A 13,712-nucleotide genomic window follows, 5' to 3' on the forward strand; every position below is an offset into this window, starting at 1 on the left:
GACCAGGTTCAGGAATAGCTACTTCCGAAATTGGTCTGCTTTACCTGCTAGGAGGAATCTCATCTCTTCCAGATGTAATGTTTCAAACATATTTGATATCCACATTTTTATTGTTGGTGTCGGCGCAACATTTTTGGAGCTCTTAAGTATAGAGCTTTTTTCCGCGGGCGGCGCCGTAACAACATAAATTCTTCTGAAACACGTTTGATTCAGGGTTATCTTCCGATATTCCGAAGATAATCCATTTCTGGCGCGGTACCAGTTTTACTTTGAGATTTTGAAAAAATATCAAATATTTCATACCAGAAGTTTTGGATTTTTGTACAAAAAACAAAAGAGTGCGCTATGGTAGCTTCTTGACATAGGATTTATCACAGATTGGTGAAACATTAGGGGAGATTTTATTTAATTTAGTTTTTGAATAATATAATCTATGTAATGTTTTAAATTGGATGAGCGTATGCCGTACGTTGATCGACCATTTTATGCACATGTAGTAAATGATTATCCCAGATCTCTTTTGAGATTTATATAGTTAATTCTTGTTCCCAATCTTTTTCTAATTCCATCTGTTGTGGGATTTCTGTTTTAAAATGATATTATAATTACTATTAATTGTGATTCCGTGGTCTTCATTGCTTCATTCAATAAGTCGGAAGCATATTATGTAGTCTTTTGGTGTTTTTTCAGATAATCACAATTTGAAGCCATGAAGACGTGGTCTATGTTTCTGGACCATTACAATCATGAGGTGCAATAGTAATCTAAAATAAAAAATCTATATAAATAAGCGGAATCAGGACCTGGTAAACGGGAGAAAATAACAAAAACAGACTTGGGTTGGTCATGGTGCACAGTAGTCCCCTTTCTGCGGAGTTTAATGTTATAATAGAGCGATTGTTTCTACTTTCTCTTTCTCTCTTTTCTAGGGTCTATTTTCTCACTTTACTTCCTTCTCTAACTTCTTTCCTAAGGAGCTTTCTTTTCCTTACACTCTTGCACTGCACGACTCTCTTGCACTTTCTTTACTTTCCTAACTTCTACCTTTTTCTTAAAGCTCTAAAAAAAAAAAAAAAATGAACAGTATCAAAAATGACCCACACCATGTTGTGTACATTGTCATTTCGTACCCTGCTACCTTAAAATTAGAAAAAACAGGAGCCTGAAAAAAAAAAAAAAAAAAAAAAGGAATAGCTACTTCCCCACAGCCATCAGGCTATTAAACCTGGTTCGGCCAAAACTCTGAACATTAATAACCCATTATTTGTTATTTGCATTTTATCAGTTTATTTATTCATGTGTTTTGTAGTCATGCCACTAGATTCTGTTGTGCTGAAGCAAAGCAAGAATTTCATTGCCCTATCAGGAACACGACAATAAACTTGAACTTGATGTTCCGCTGGATTGGAGGAAGGCTAACATCACTCCTCTCTTTAAGAAGGGTTCAACCACCAACCCAGCGAATTATCGTCCTGTTTCATTAACAAGTACTTGCTGCAAACTGTTGGAGCATTTAATTGATAGTAATCTGATGCGACACGTGAGCAAACATAACATTCTTGCTGACAACCAACATACATTTAGGAGGCATAGATCATTCGAGTCTCAGCTTATCCTGACCAAAGATCTTATAGCGGAGCAAGATGGCCTACTCCCACGCAAAACACGTAGTACAGTCATGGGCAGATTCATGGGCGATTATAGGACCCATTTTAGCAACCACCCTCCGCCATCTTTCTTCCGCCATCTTGCTTCCGCCCAAAGATCGGATCATTGCTTCCGCTCTGGAATCTAAATAATCTTCTCTTTGTCCATGGCGTCCACATCTACTAGTCCTGCATTCTGCTCTGCTGTAAGTTGCTCCAATCGGCAATGTAGGCAACCCGACTTGTCTTTCTCCAGGTTCCCCGTTAAGGAGGAAAGGTAAGAAAACATTTATTACTTCTGTGGCATATTAAACATTTTAATTAGCTTGTTTAATGCAGAATATGAACATATTGACTCTGTTTTGTACTGAGAATTTTATTAAGTCTGCCCGAACTTTCACTCTAGTTCAGATGTTAGAGCTGGGTGCTCCCCTTTGTCTCAGGTACAGTCGAGGCCTCAATAGACAATAGGTGCAGGAGCAGGCCATTCGGCCCTTCGAGCCAGCACCATGGTCATGGCTAATCATCCACAACCAGTACCCCGTTCCTGCCTTCTCCCCATATCCCCTGACTCCGCTATTTTTAAGAGCCCTATCTAGCTCTCTCTTGAAAGCATCCAGAGAACCTGCCTCCACTGTCCTTTGAGGCAGAGAATTCCACAGACTCACCACTCCCTGTGAGAAAAAGTGTTTCCTCATCTCCGTTCTAAATGGCTTACTCCTTATTCTTAAACTGTGGCCCCTGGTTCTGGACTCCCCCAACATCAGGGACATGTTTCCTGCCTCTAGCGTGTCCAAGCCCTTAACAATCTTATATGTTTCAATAAGATTCCCTCTCATCCTTCTAAACTCCAGAGTGTACAAGCCCAGCTGCTCCATTACCTGCATGCTTACTTTCATAGACTGATGTACAAGGAACCCCAGATCCTGTTGTACTACCCCTTTTGCCAACTTGACGCCATTTAGATAGTGCTGGAATAGGTGCAGGAGTACTAGTTGCCTCATGGCAACATCCTTGTAAAAATCTTCTCAAGGTCATTTTCTTTCTACCTCTGTTATTTAATGCAGAATAAGAACATATTGACTGCATGATATTTTCTGTAATTTCAGATGTCGACAGTGTGTCCAGAATATTCGCCGACATGATCTCCTCCACTGAACTGCGGAGTATTTGTCAAATAACTGCCATCTTATTTACATTGTGTGAAATTGCGATTTGTTAGCTGTGCAAAACAATGCAAATGGCGATTTATTTATTTATTGTGTCTACGTTGGACATTTGCTCTTTGGTGTAAGCAGGGATGGGGCTATCATTGTATTACATACGTTGAATTGTACATCACTTTCACTGGTTAGCTGATATGCTGAACACTGCAACCCTGTATATCTCGCACACAAAATAATGTGAATTATGTAAATCTTACTATGCATGTCAGAAATAACGTGTTAACCATGTTAATGGATTTCTATTATGAATTATTTAAAATTGAGTGGGTTGGTGCAATATTGGTGCCATATGCTGCTAATGTGTCGTTATCAGATATTCAGTGTTAAAAAGAGAAATAAATCACAATAAAAGGGAAAAGATGTTCCTTCCACAGCGTGCGGGGAGTCTAGCCTGGACCAGCACGGCCGAGGCACCAAAGTGAAGTTGCGGGGAGGTTTACAATGTTTTTTATTTAATGTTGTCCCTTGTCTAGTCTGAAATAAAGTTCATCATTGGATATAAAAATCGGAAGAAATGTAAATGTGTGTGTTATATGATTATATACATCTATATCACATTCATGTATGTGTGTTCTTTCCAGCACAATCTAATCAATTGTATGCTCGCTGAATAAAACCATCCTTAAGTTATACATCATTTGTAAATCTTGCTTAAACAAATTTAATTTTGTGAAATACTTAATTTAGATAACCCCACCATTACAGACAGATCTCATTCCACTCTCTGGCTATTGGGAAGACCAGACCCATTTTATTGTTGAGAAACAACTCCATAGTAACAAAACATTAAGTAACATTCCAGGGCTTCATATTGCTATTATTTTCCCAAATACTGCAGTTGTGAACAGTGTGATTAGATGAATGAATTACAGAGTGCAAGTGTAATACAAAATTAACTCAAACACAGCATATGAGCCATTTTAAAAGAAATTATTACAAAAAGAAAATTACCAGAGTCAAATTTTATTCTTTAACAAGAATTAACAGAATTATGAACTAACAGAATTATGAATCTAACCCTATATCATACACAAACCGTTCCCCCGCAATGTTGATTACACTGCGAGTCGGGTTGGGTCAGGTAGGTTCCGGTTACTGGAATGGATGAAAAAAATGCCCACGATCCGCTCCGTAGCGTACTACACGTCAGCCCATTGCATTTTGCTGGAGTGGCCTATCTTGCTCCGCTATAAGATCTTTGATCCTGACGACAAATGACCTGGCCAAGCACCTTGATGGTAACGTCATCACAGATTCAATAGTGCTGGACTTTTCTAAAGCATTTGATGTCATCCCACACCAGACTGCTTCGGAAGCTTGACTTCTATGGTATTCGTTCCAACACGAAACTATGGATTTCCAGTTTCCTGACAAAACGTCTTCAGCGCGTGTGTGTGAATGGTAAGAGCTCCTATTGGCGTCCAGTGTTGAGTGGTACACCACAGGGCACAGTACTTGGCCCACATCTGTTTTTGCTTTACATAAATGACATCCATGAAAAAGTCGCAAGTACGACCAGATTTTTCGCTGATTGTTTGCTGTACCTTCCATTTAAGTCAGCTGATGATGAAGATCCTCTCCAAAAGGATCTCGATACTATGGTTGAGTGGTCACAACAATGGGGCATGCAGTTCAACCCTTCCAAATGTGAAACTATGCACGTCACCAGAAAGAGGAATCCAGGCGAAACATCGTACAATATACTTGGTACCACCCTTGAAGAATCCAAACAAACTAAGTATCTCGGCATCAAAATGCAGAATGATCTGCGTTGGAATGGTCAGACTCATCATGCAACGGTGAAAGTAACAGGTGTCCTAAACTTTCTGATGCGCAACTTTCATCATTGTTCAACTTCTGTCAAGGAGAAACTATACTTCACCCTCGTTAGACCTCATTTGGACTACGCAGTTGCAGCATGGGACCCATGCACAAATAAAACCATTTCTTCCATCGAACGTGTCCAAAGACAGGCAGCTCGATTTGTTACTAACACCTATGAGAGAGCAGCGAGTGTTACCAAACTTCTGAATTCTCTGGGTGGAACACTCTCCAAGACAGACGTGAAGTTCACCGTTTGACCTGTTTATACAAAATATTAAATGGTCAGCTCAACATAGATTACAAAACCTACACCAAACCCAAACCAATTAGGAGCAGACGAGGGCATTCGATACAATTTGTGATTCCAGCTACCAAGACAGATGTGTACAGCAATTTGTTCTTCCCCCGTACAATTAAAGCATGGAATAATCTCCACCCAACTATAGTTACCCAACCAGATGCAACTAAATTTAAGGTAGCTCGTTCGTCCCAATAACCCTTTCTGGCATAAGTCCTCCCTCCACCACCTCCAGTTTAAATTCCATTTGGAGTATTTTGGAGGACCAAGAAACCAAGAACATGTTTCCTGCATCGAGCCTGTCCAATACCTTAAGAATTTTATATGTTTCTATAAGATCCCCTCACATCCTTCTAAATTCCAGAGTATACAAGCCCAGTCGATCCATTCTTTCATCATATGGCAGACCCGCCATCCCGGGAATTAACCTGGTGAACCTACGCTGCACTCCCTCAATAGCAAGAATGTCCTTCCTCAAATTAGGGGACGAAAACTGCACACAATACTCCAGGTGTGGTCTCACTAGGGCTCTGTACAACTGCAGTAGGACCTCCTTGTTCCTGTACTCAAATCCTCTCGCTATGAAGAGCAAATGGTAAGCCATTTTGAACAGAAATGAGAAAATCTTTTTAAAAATGGATTGCCGATTTTTTTTCCTCTAAATGAATCTGATTTTTCACCTCGATTAATCCCCTCGCCTCGACTAAACTTCACCTCACACTTAAACATCAACTCACTAAACCTCACCTCGATTAAACCTCCCACCTCACATATAATCCACGCCTTGACTAATCACCACCTCTCTACGCTCCCGCGGGGAGGGGCTGTTACCGCCGCGGGCAGGGCATGCGCGTCTTGGGCTCGACGTCAACGTCAGCGCGCGTGCGCCCCTCACCTTCACCCACGTGAGGCGCCGACGGGGGCTATAAATAGCGGGAGCGGGAGAGAGGCGGCGATTAGTCGGGGCACGGATTAGGCGTGAGGTGGAGTTTAGTTAAGTTGAGGTGGGGTTAAGGTGTGAGGTGTGAGGTTTATTTGAGGGGCGAGGTTTAGTGAGGTATGGTTTAGTCGAGGCGAGGTTTAGGTGTGAGGAGAAGTTTGGTAGTGAGGTGTCGTCGAGGCGAGGGGTTTAGTCGAGGTGTAAATGTGGAGGTGAGGAGAACTGAGCGTAGGTGAAGGTGAGGAGAAGTGGGTGTCTGTGCTCAGGAAGGGAGACTGAGGTGCTGCTGAAGGAGATGAGACCACTGCCTTCTGTGGCAGTGAATTCCACAAATTCACAACTCTGGGTGAAAAAGATTTTCTCATCTCAAGTTCTAGGCAAAGAGATATTTCAGGTAACATTTTTTGTAAAGATTTTTTTAGCTGTATGAAGCCATTTATTAAAACATATAACATTATTAAGGGTTTGGACACGCTAGAGGCAGGAAACATGTTCCCAATGATGGGAAAGTCGAGAACCAGCGGCCACAGTTTAAGAAACCATTTAGAACGGAGATGAGGAAATGTTTTTTCACACAGAGAGTTGTGAGTGTGGAATTCTCTGCCTCAGAAGGCAGTGGAGGCTGGTTCTCTGGAGGTTTTCAAGAGAGAGATAGATAGAGCTCTTAAAGATAACGGAGTCAATGGATATGGGGAGAAGGCCCCCTGAACCCCCACTGGGGGCGCTGCCCTTGGACCCCACCGGGGGCCTAGCCAGCCTTCTGGACCCCCAGCCAATACTTCCTACTTATTTTCTGGAGGTGAATATCTTGCTTAGTCCACATTGCTTAAACATTGCTCAGGGCCCTCTTGCCGTGAAGATGGAACTCCAGCGACGGGTGAAACAATTCCTCAAGCGGCTGGGAAAGTCTGGAGCGGCTGCCTCCTCCCCGGAGACCGGGGCACTCGTAGACCTCAGGCCGCGCCGGTTGGAGCTCCGACCCCGGCGAACTCGATCCCAGGCTCCGCGGCGCTCCAAATCCAGCGCCGCCCGTGGCCGGACACCCGCAGCCACAGCTCCGCGATGTTGGGAGTCGACTGCCACAGCGCTCTGGAGCTTACCACACGGCGACCCGGTAAGGCATCGCCCGCTCCGTGGCTCCGCTCCGTGATGGTGTTCTTGCGCTGTGCCGCCACCGAAGCTGCAGTCCCGGCCAGTCCCGACAGGAAACGCCGCTCCATTCTCGATGGTAGGCCGCGAGGACGGGGCGAAGAAGCAGCTCGGAGGGATTTGTTAAACTTGTTAAAAAAAGGCGAGGCAAACAATTAGGCTGCAGACACCCGACAACCAAAATTCATTTTGTGAACACAAACTTGTTAAAAAGGGCTGCAGCCACTTAACAGCCACATCGCGGGGACTCACCGTGGAGTAGACGTGCGTTCAGTGTTATTCGCAGCTCAGAGAGCCGTGACCTTCTCGCTTCCTGGTCTGGCAGAGACTGAATGAGGCACGACACTTCCTGGTTTTATAGTCCCTCCCCCTGCCGCCAACGGGGGCAGCAGAGAGAATGGGGAATTTTGTAAAAACATTAATATCTCTCTCATTTTTCATCGACGGAAAAAATCCTCCGCACTCATACGGCGGAGGGGGGCTCTGAGCAAGGTGGCCAAAAAGGTGGCAAGGTGGCCGTAGGTGGCGGCATTCTCTCGGAAATCACAGCACAGTGGGCCAAAAGCGGTCAAGATCAGAGATTTAGTAATATAGATAAAATAATTATAAATAATTTAAAACACTATTAACATTTATGACAGAAATTAAAATGTGTGGTGATCTGTGGTGGAACAACCCCATTGAAGAAGATAACAGTGTTACCCAGACCTCGTTGCCGGTTGCGAAGGAAACCCCATAACAGTTCAAGCTTCAGGGCCCAAACATGTAGGTCCACCACTGACCATACGTATCTGAGGAAGGATATGCTGGCTCTGGAGGGGGTCCAGAGGAGGTGTTGGGTGTAGGGAGGTTGATGTTAGGAAGGACAGAACGCCGGTCAAGCCGCATTTGGAATATTGTGAACAGTTTTGGGCACCATATCTGAGGAAGGATGTGCTGGCTCTGGAGAGGATCCAGAGGAGGTTTACAAGAATGATCCCAGGAATTAATGGGTTAAGCTATGATGAGCGTTTGACGGCACTGGGCCTGTACTCGCTGGAGTTTAGATGAATGAGGGGGGACCTCATCGAAACATACAGAATGGTGAAAGGCCTGGATAGAGTGGATATGGAGAGGATGTCTCCACTAGTGGGAGAGTCTAGGACTAAAGGTCAGAGCTTCAGAATTAAAGGACGTTCCTTTATGATGGAGATGAGGAAGTATTTCTTCAGTCAGAGGGTGATGAATAGTGGAATTCTTTGCCATAAAAGGCTGTGGAGGCCGTCAATGGATATATTTAAAGCAGAGATAGATATATTCTCAATTAGTACAGGTGTCCAAGGTTATGGGGAGAAGGCAGGAGAATGGGGTTAGGAGGGAGAGGTAGATCAGCCATGATTGAATGGCGGAGTAAACTTGATGGGCCGAATAGCCCAATTCTACCCCTATTCCTTATGATATTGCTTCCTGTTATACCAAATTAAAAAAATACAAACAATTACAATAACTGTACAAATACTAATGCATGTGATATAATCCTAATCCACGGTGTACATTAGTATTTAGTCACCACTTCCGGGCTCTTTCCCACCAAGTCTACTTTTTCAAAATGTCCCCTGCTTCTCTGCCGTGCATCCGAATAGTCTTCGTGCTTTTGGAGCATTAATGAACAACCATCGCTGCCTCCCAAGGTTAATTCCCGGGATGGCGGGACTGTCATATGCTGAGAGAATGGAGCGGCTGTGCTTGTACACTCTGGAGTTTAGAAGGGTGAGAGGATAGCTCATTGAAACATATAAGATTGTTAAGGGTTTGGACACGCTAGAGGCAGGAACCATGTTCCCGATGTTGGGGGAGTCCAGAACCAGGGGCCACAGTTTAAGAATAAGGGGTAAGCCATTTAGAATGGAGACAAGGAAACACTTTTTCTCACAGAGAGTGGTGAGTCTGTGGAATTCTCTGCCTCAGGAGTCAGGTGGAGTCAGGTTCTCTGGATGCTTTCAAGAGCGAGCTAGATAGGGCTCTTAAAAATAGCGGAGTCAGAGGATATGGAGACAAGGCAGGAACCGGGTACTGATTGTGGATGATCAGCCATGATCACAGTGAATGGCGGTGCTGGCTCGAACGGCCAAATGGCCTACTCCTGCACCTATTGTCTATGTTGTCTTCCTCAGTGGCTTCCACACTGTATGGAGGTGTGGTATTGGTGGATGTTTGGTTGCAATAAATCTCCTCAATGTCTCATCCAAGTCATTTATAACGATAACAAAGTTTACTGTTACCGAATTTTCCAACGAAGGTGTCATCAATTTCTTGTCTCTGATAGTGATCTGTCTCGTTAGGCCCTGGATTATGACATTATGACCGGGTAGAGTACACTTCCAACCATTCTCTCCAAACTGTTTAGCAGAGGAAGAGATGTAATACTTTCCCATAGGTAAAGCAACACTCGCAAAAGAAGCTTTATGGGCTTGTCCCACTTAGGTGATTTTTTAGGCGACTGCCAGCGACTAGGACAATGGAATTCACCAAAGTCAGCACCGGCAACAAACCTACATTAACCTGGCGACAAACCTACGTTAAACTGGCGACAACCTACGACAGCCCAAATTTCTGCCACTGTCGCCGAAAAAAATTCAACATGTTGAAAATCTTTCGCCAGTTGCCTGTAGTCGCCTAAAAAATCAGCTGCGTGGGACAGGCCCATTAGGTTTTGCATTAATCGCAAGCTTGCCGTTATTATAATGAGTAAATCCACAACCAGACTCCATCATGTTCATTATTTCTATTGGACATGGCCAGTGATTCCCTCTTTGATGACACTGGCCCAATCTGATGCCCCTTGGTTGTTGATCAATTATTACAGCATGGGCAGGATCATTATGCACTGTAATCCATACTCCATGTTAATACTGTCTACTATTATGCTCCTGGTATAGGGTGCCATTCTTCAGCTGGTGTGAAACATGAGGACAACTCCAATCATATATGTCCCCTGAGCATCCTGGCATATCTGATCCACTGGATTTGCTATAGTCAGCGACCTCAGGTGACAGTCGGGCTACATATCCTGACTCCATTGTTTCAGTTACTGATTCGATATCCAATTGGGGTCTTGGTGGTTGGCTAACATTAGAATATCACCCTGTACCTGAGACATGAGCCAGTTGGAATCAACACAACATACCTGCTCCCCACGCTCTTCCTGAGAAATATTACTCCCTATGTCTAGCATTCTATTTATTGTCCCCTCATAGGGCTAGAGCATTTAAACTTCCTTAAGAAATTCTTGCAATGCTTTTTCCCCAACCCTACTGAGTGTCTCGACATCTTTAAATCCCAGGACCTCCACTCTCCGCACCTTCTCTCTAACAGTTCTAGAAGTCCTGCTGCCTATCATATTAACCTTGGATAACCCTGCTGTATATCCTACCAGCACTCTTTGAATTCTTTGTGTTTTTATCCCTTTTCCCAACAACTGCTCCCTTAACAAATATTGGATTGATTCCCTTGTGTGTGTAGACCGCCATTTGGGAATGTCCAACAGCGTTAGGTTAAACATCACCTGTTATATGACGGCAATGGGGAATAAAGGGTTCCCCATCGTGGTCACGGTGGCGCAGCGGTAGAGTTGCTGCCTTACAGCGAATACGGCACCGGAGACCCGGGTTTGATCCTGACTACGGCGGGTGCTGTCTGTACGGAGTTTGTACCTTCTCCCCGTGACCTGCGTGGGTTTTCCCCGAGATCTTCGGTTTCCTCGCACGCTCCAAATACGTACAGGTTTGTAGGTTCATTGGCTTGGTAAATGTAAAAATTGTCTCTAGTGGGTGTAGGATAGTGTTATTGTGCGGGGATCGCTGGTCGGCTTGGGCCCGGTGGGCCGAAGGGCCTGTTTCCACGCTGTATCTCTAAACCAAACTAAACTAAAGGGTACCTTTTCTTCCGTTGGGGTCATCACTAACCCGTGGACATCAAGAAACCACCTTAACATCCTCGCCAGTTGTGGCTTGGGGCGAGTTGAACATCCATTTAACCAAACCTTGCAACGTTGATCTCCACATATTACAGTAATGGGTACCGCAGACCCACTTCGAGGCATAATAAACCACATTTGTGTGTCTCCCCATTGATATCCAGGGGGCCAACCCCAAACACTACAATTCCAAAATGTCCAAATAACATTTCCCCCTGCACACTACGCCAATTGCCCTCTTATTCATATGCAAAGCCCTTCATGGGTTTGCCCCCTCCTATATCAAAAATCTTCTAACCCACCATTCTACCTGCAGGTCCCTCAGGTCGGCGGACTTGGGGCTACTGACTATCCCGCGGTCTAGGTTTAAGCTCAGGGGCGACTGCACTTTTGCAGTTGCAGCACCAAGACTGTGGAACAGCATCCCTCTCCTCATCAGAACTGCCCCCTCCATCGACTCCTTTAAATTAAGGCTCAAAACCTATTTCTACTCCCTAGCGTTTTTGAGCCTCTCCAAGGGGGCGCTGTAAACAGTTTATATATGTATTGTTAGATCTGTCTACCATTGTATGTACCAAATTAGTACCTGCACTGATGTGAAGCACTTTGGTCAACGTGAGTTGTTTTTAAATGTGCTATAGAAATAACATTGATTGATTGATTGAGCTCCTTGTGCAGGTGATGGAATCTACCTAATGAACAACTATGCAGTCCACCAATTTTCCTCTTATTCCAGTACGACCTTCTGATGATTCGAATAAATCTTCTGACGTGGCGAATAAACTTTGACTTTGATTAAATGTTGTCTCGTTGGAGTGCTCATGATTCCAGCCTAATGCATGCATATTGGAAACCTGCATAAAACAAAAACGAATCCAGCCCTTTGCCTGGTGTGTTATTTAAATTCTTCCTTTATGGCTTCTAAACTGTTTCAACCGAGTCCAGTGTTCCCATTTAGCAGTCCCTTTCATGTCCACTAGGGGACATGTTTCTCCAGCCACCATCACACTGCATGGACATCCCCCACCAGGGCTGGAGAACAGATCTTTTCGGGAGGACTTTAAACATTACCTGATCTCTGTCCTTCGTCATTTTAACTTCAATACTTACTCCTCCTTTTCCCAATCTTTCATCCTTTGCTGATTAATTAACTCATTCTTAAATCCAAGTGATTTTTTTACTAACTCTTGGATGTTCCCCGAGAACGTTTCCCTTTCCTTTACAAACCTCTGCTCCTCTGGTGATCACATCTTCTCTAGGTTCATAACGCACTCTTGTCATCAGCTCGTATTAACCCTATCCCTCTCGCTGGGATTGCTCGGAACTTCATGGTACGATACGATAGAACTTTATTTATCCCAGGAGGGAAATTAATATGCCAGCAGTCATAAAACACAAAATACATGAAATTAAAGTAACGTGTGGAAAGGATTGGGGATGTGCAAAGATTGGAGAGGTGTAGGGGCAGACACTCTCAGTCTACCCCACAACAGAAGGGGGAGGAGTTGTACAGTTTGATAGCCACAGGGAAGAAGGATCTCCTGTGGCGTTCTGTGCTGCATCTTGGTGGAACCAGTCTGTTGCTGAAGGTGCTCCTCAGTTTGACCAGTGTGTCATGGAGGGGGTGAAGCTGTATTGTCCAGGATGCTCCGCAGTTTGAGGAGCATCCTCCCCTCCAAGACCAACCTCCTATGAATCCAACTCCAACTCCGCCCCCAGGATGGAGCCAGCCTTCCTGATGAGTTTGTTGATCCTGTTGCCCACCGCGGCCTTTGCCCTGCTGCCCCGGCACACGGCAGTGAAGAAGATGCCACTGGCTACCACTGATTGGTAGAACAGATAGGGTGAACTGTTTTAAATATCTGGGAGTCCACATCTCTGAGGATATGACATGGTCATCACACGCCTCAGCACTGGTGAGTAAGGCAAGGCAGCGTCTTTACCACCTCAGGCAATTGAGGAAATTCAGAGTGTCTGCGAGGATCCTACAGTGCTTCTACGCAGCGGCGGTGGAAAGCATCTTGTCCGGGAACATTACCATCTGGTTCGGGAATTGTTCTGCCAAGGACAAGAAGGCTATGCAAAGAGTAGTGCGTTCGGCCGAACGCACTATGGGAACTTCACTCACCCCCCTGCAGGAACTATACAACAGGAGGTGCAACTCCAGAGCAAACAAAATCATGAGAGACCTCTTCCACCCCTGCAACGGACTGTTCCAGCCGCTACGGTCAGGCAAACGCCTCCGTTGCCATGCAGTGAGAACGGAGAGGTTGAGAAGGAGTTTCTTCCCAGAGGCAATTCGGACTGTAAACGCCTTTCTCACCAGGGACTAACTTTACAGAACGTTTTTCCTTCTATTATTTATTATGTAAAAGAATATGTGTGTTATGATTGTGTTTATAATTTGTTTGGTTGTTTTGTTGTTTGTCTTTTGCACAAAAGTCCGCGAGCATTGCCACTTTCATTTCACTGCACATCTCGTATGTGTATGTGACAAATAAACTTGACTTGACTTGACTTGACATCTGCAGCATCTTACTGCAGATGTTGAAGGAGCGGAGCCATCTCAAAAAGTACAGGCGGCTCTGTCCCTTCTTGTACAGGGCCTCAGCGTTCCTGGACCAGTCCAGTTTACTGTCCAGGTACACTCCAAGGTATTTGTACTCCCTGGTAA

This window comes from Leucoraja erinacea, chromosome 8, assembly GCF_028641065.1.
Source record: "Leucoraja erinacea ecotype New England chromosome 8, Leri_hhj_1, whole genome shotgun sequence".
Lineage (NCBI taxonomy): Eukaryota > Metazoa > Chordata > Chondrichthyes > Rajiformes > Rajidae > Leucoraja > Leucoraja erinaceus.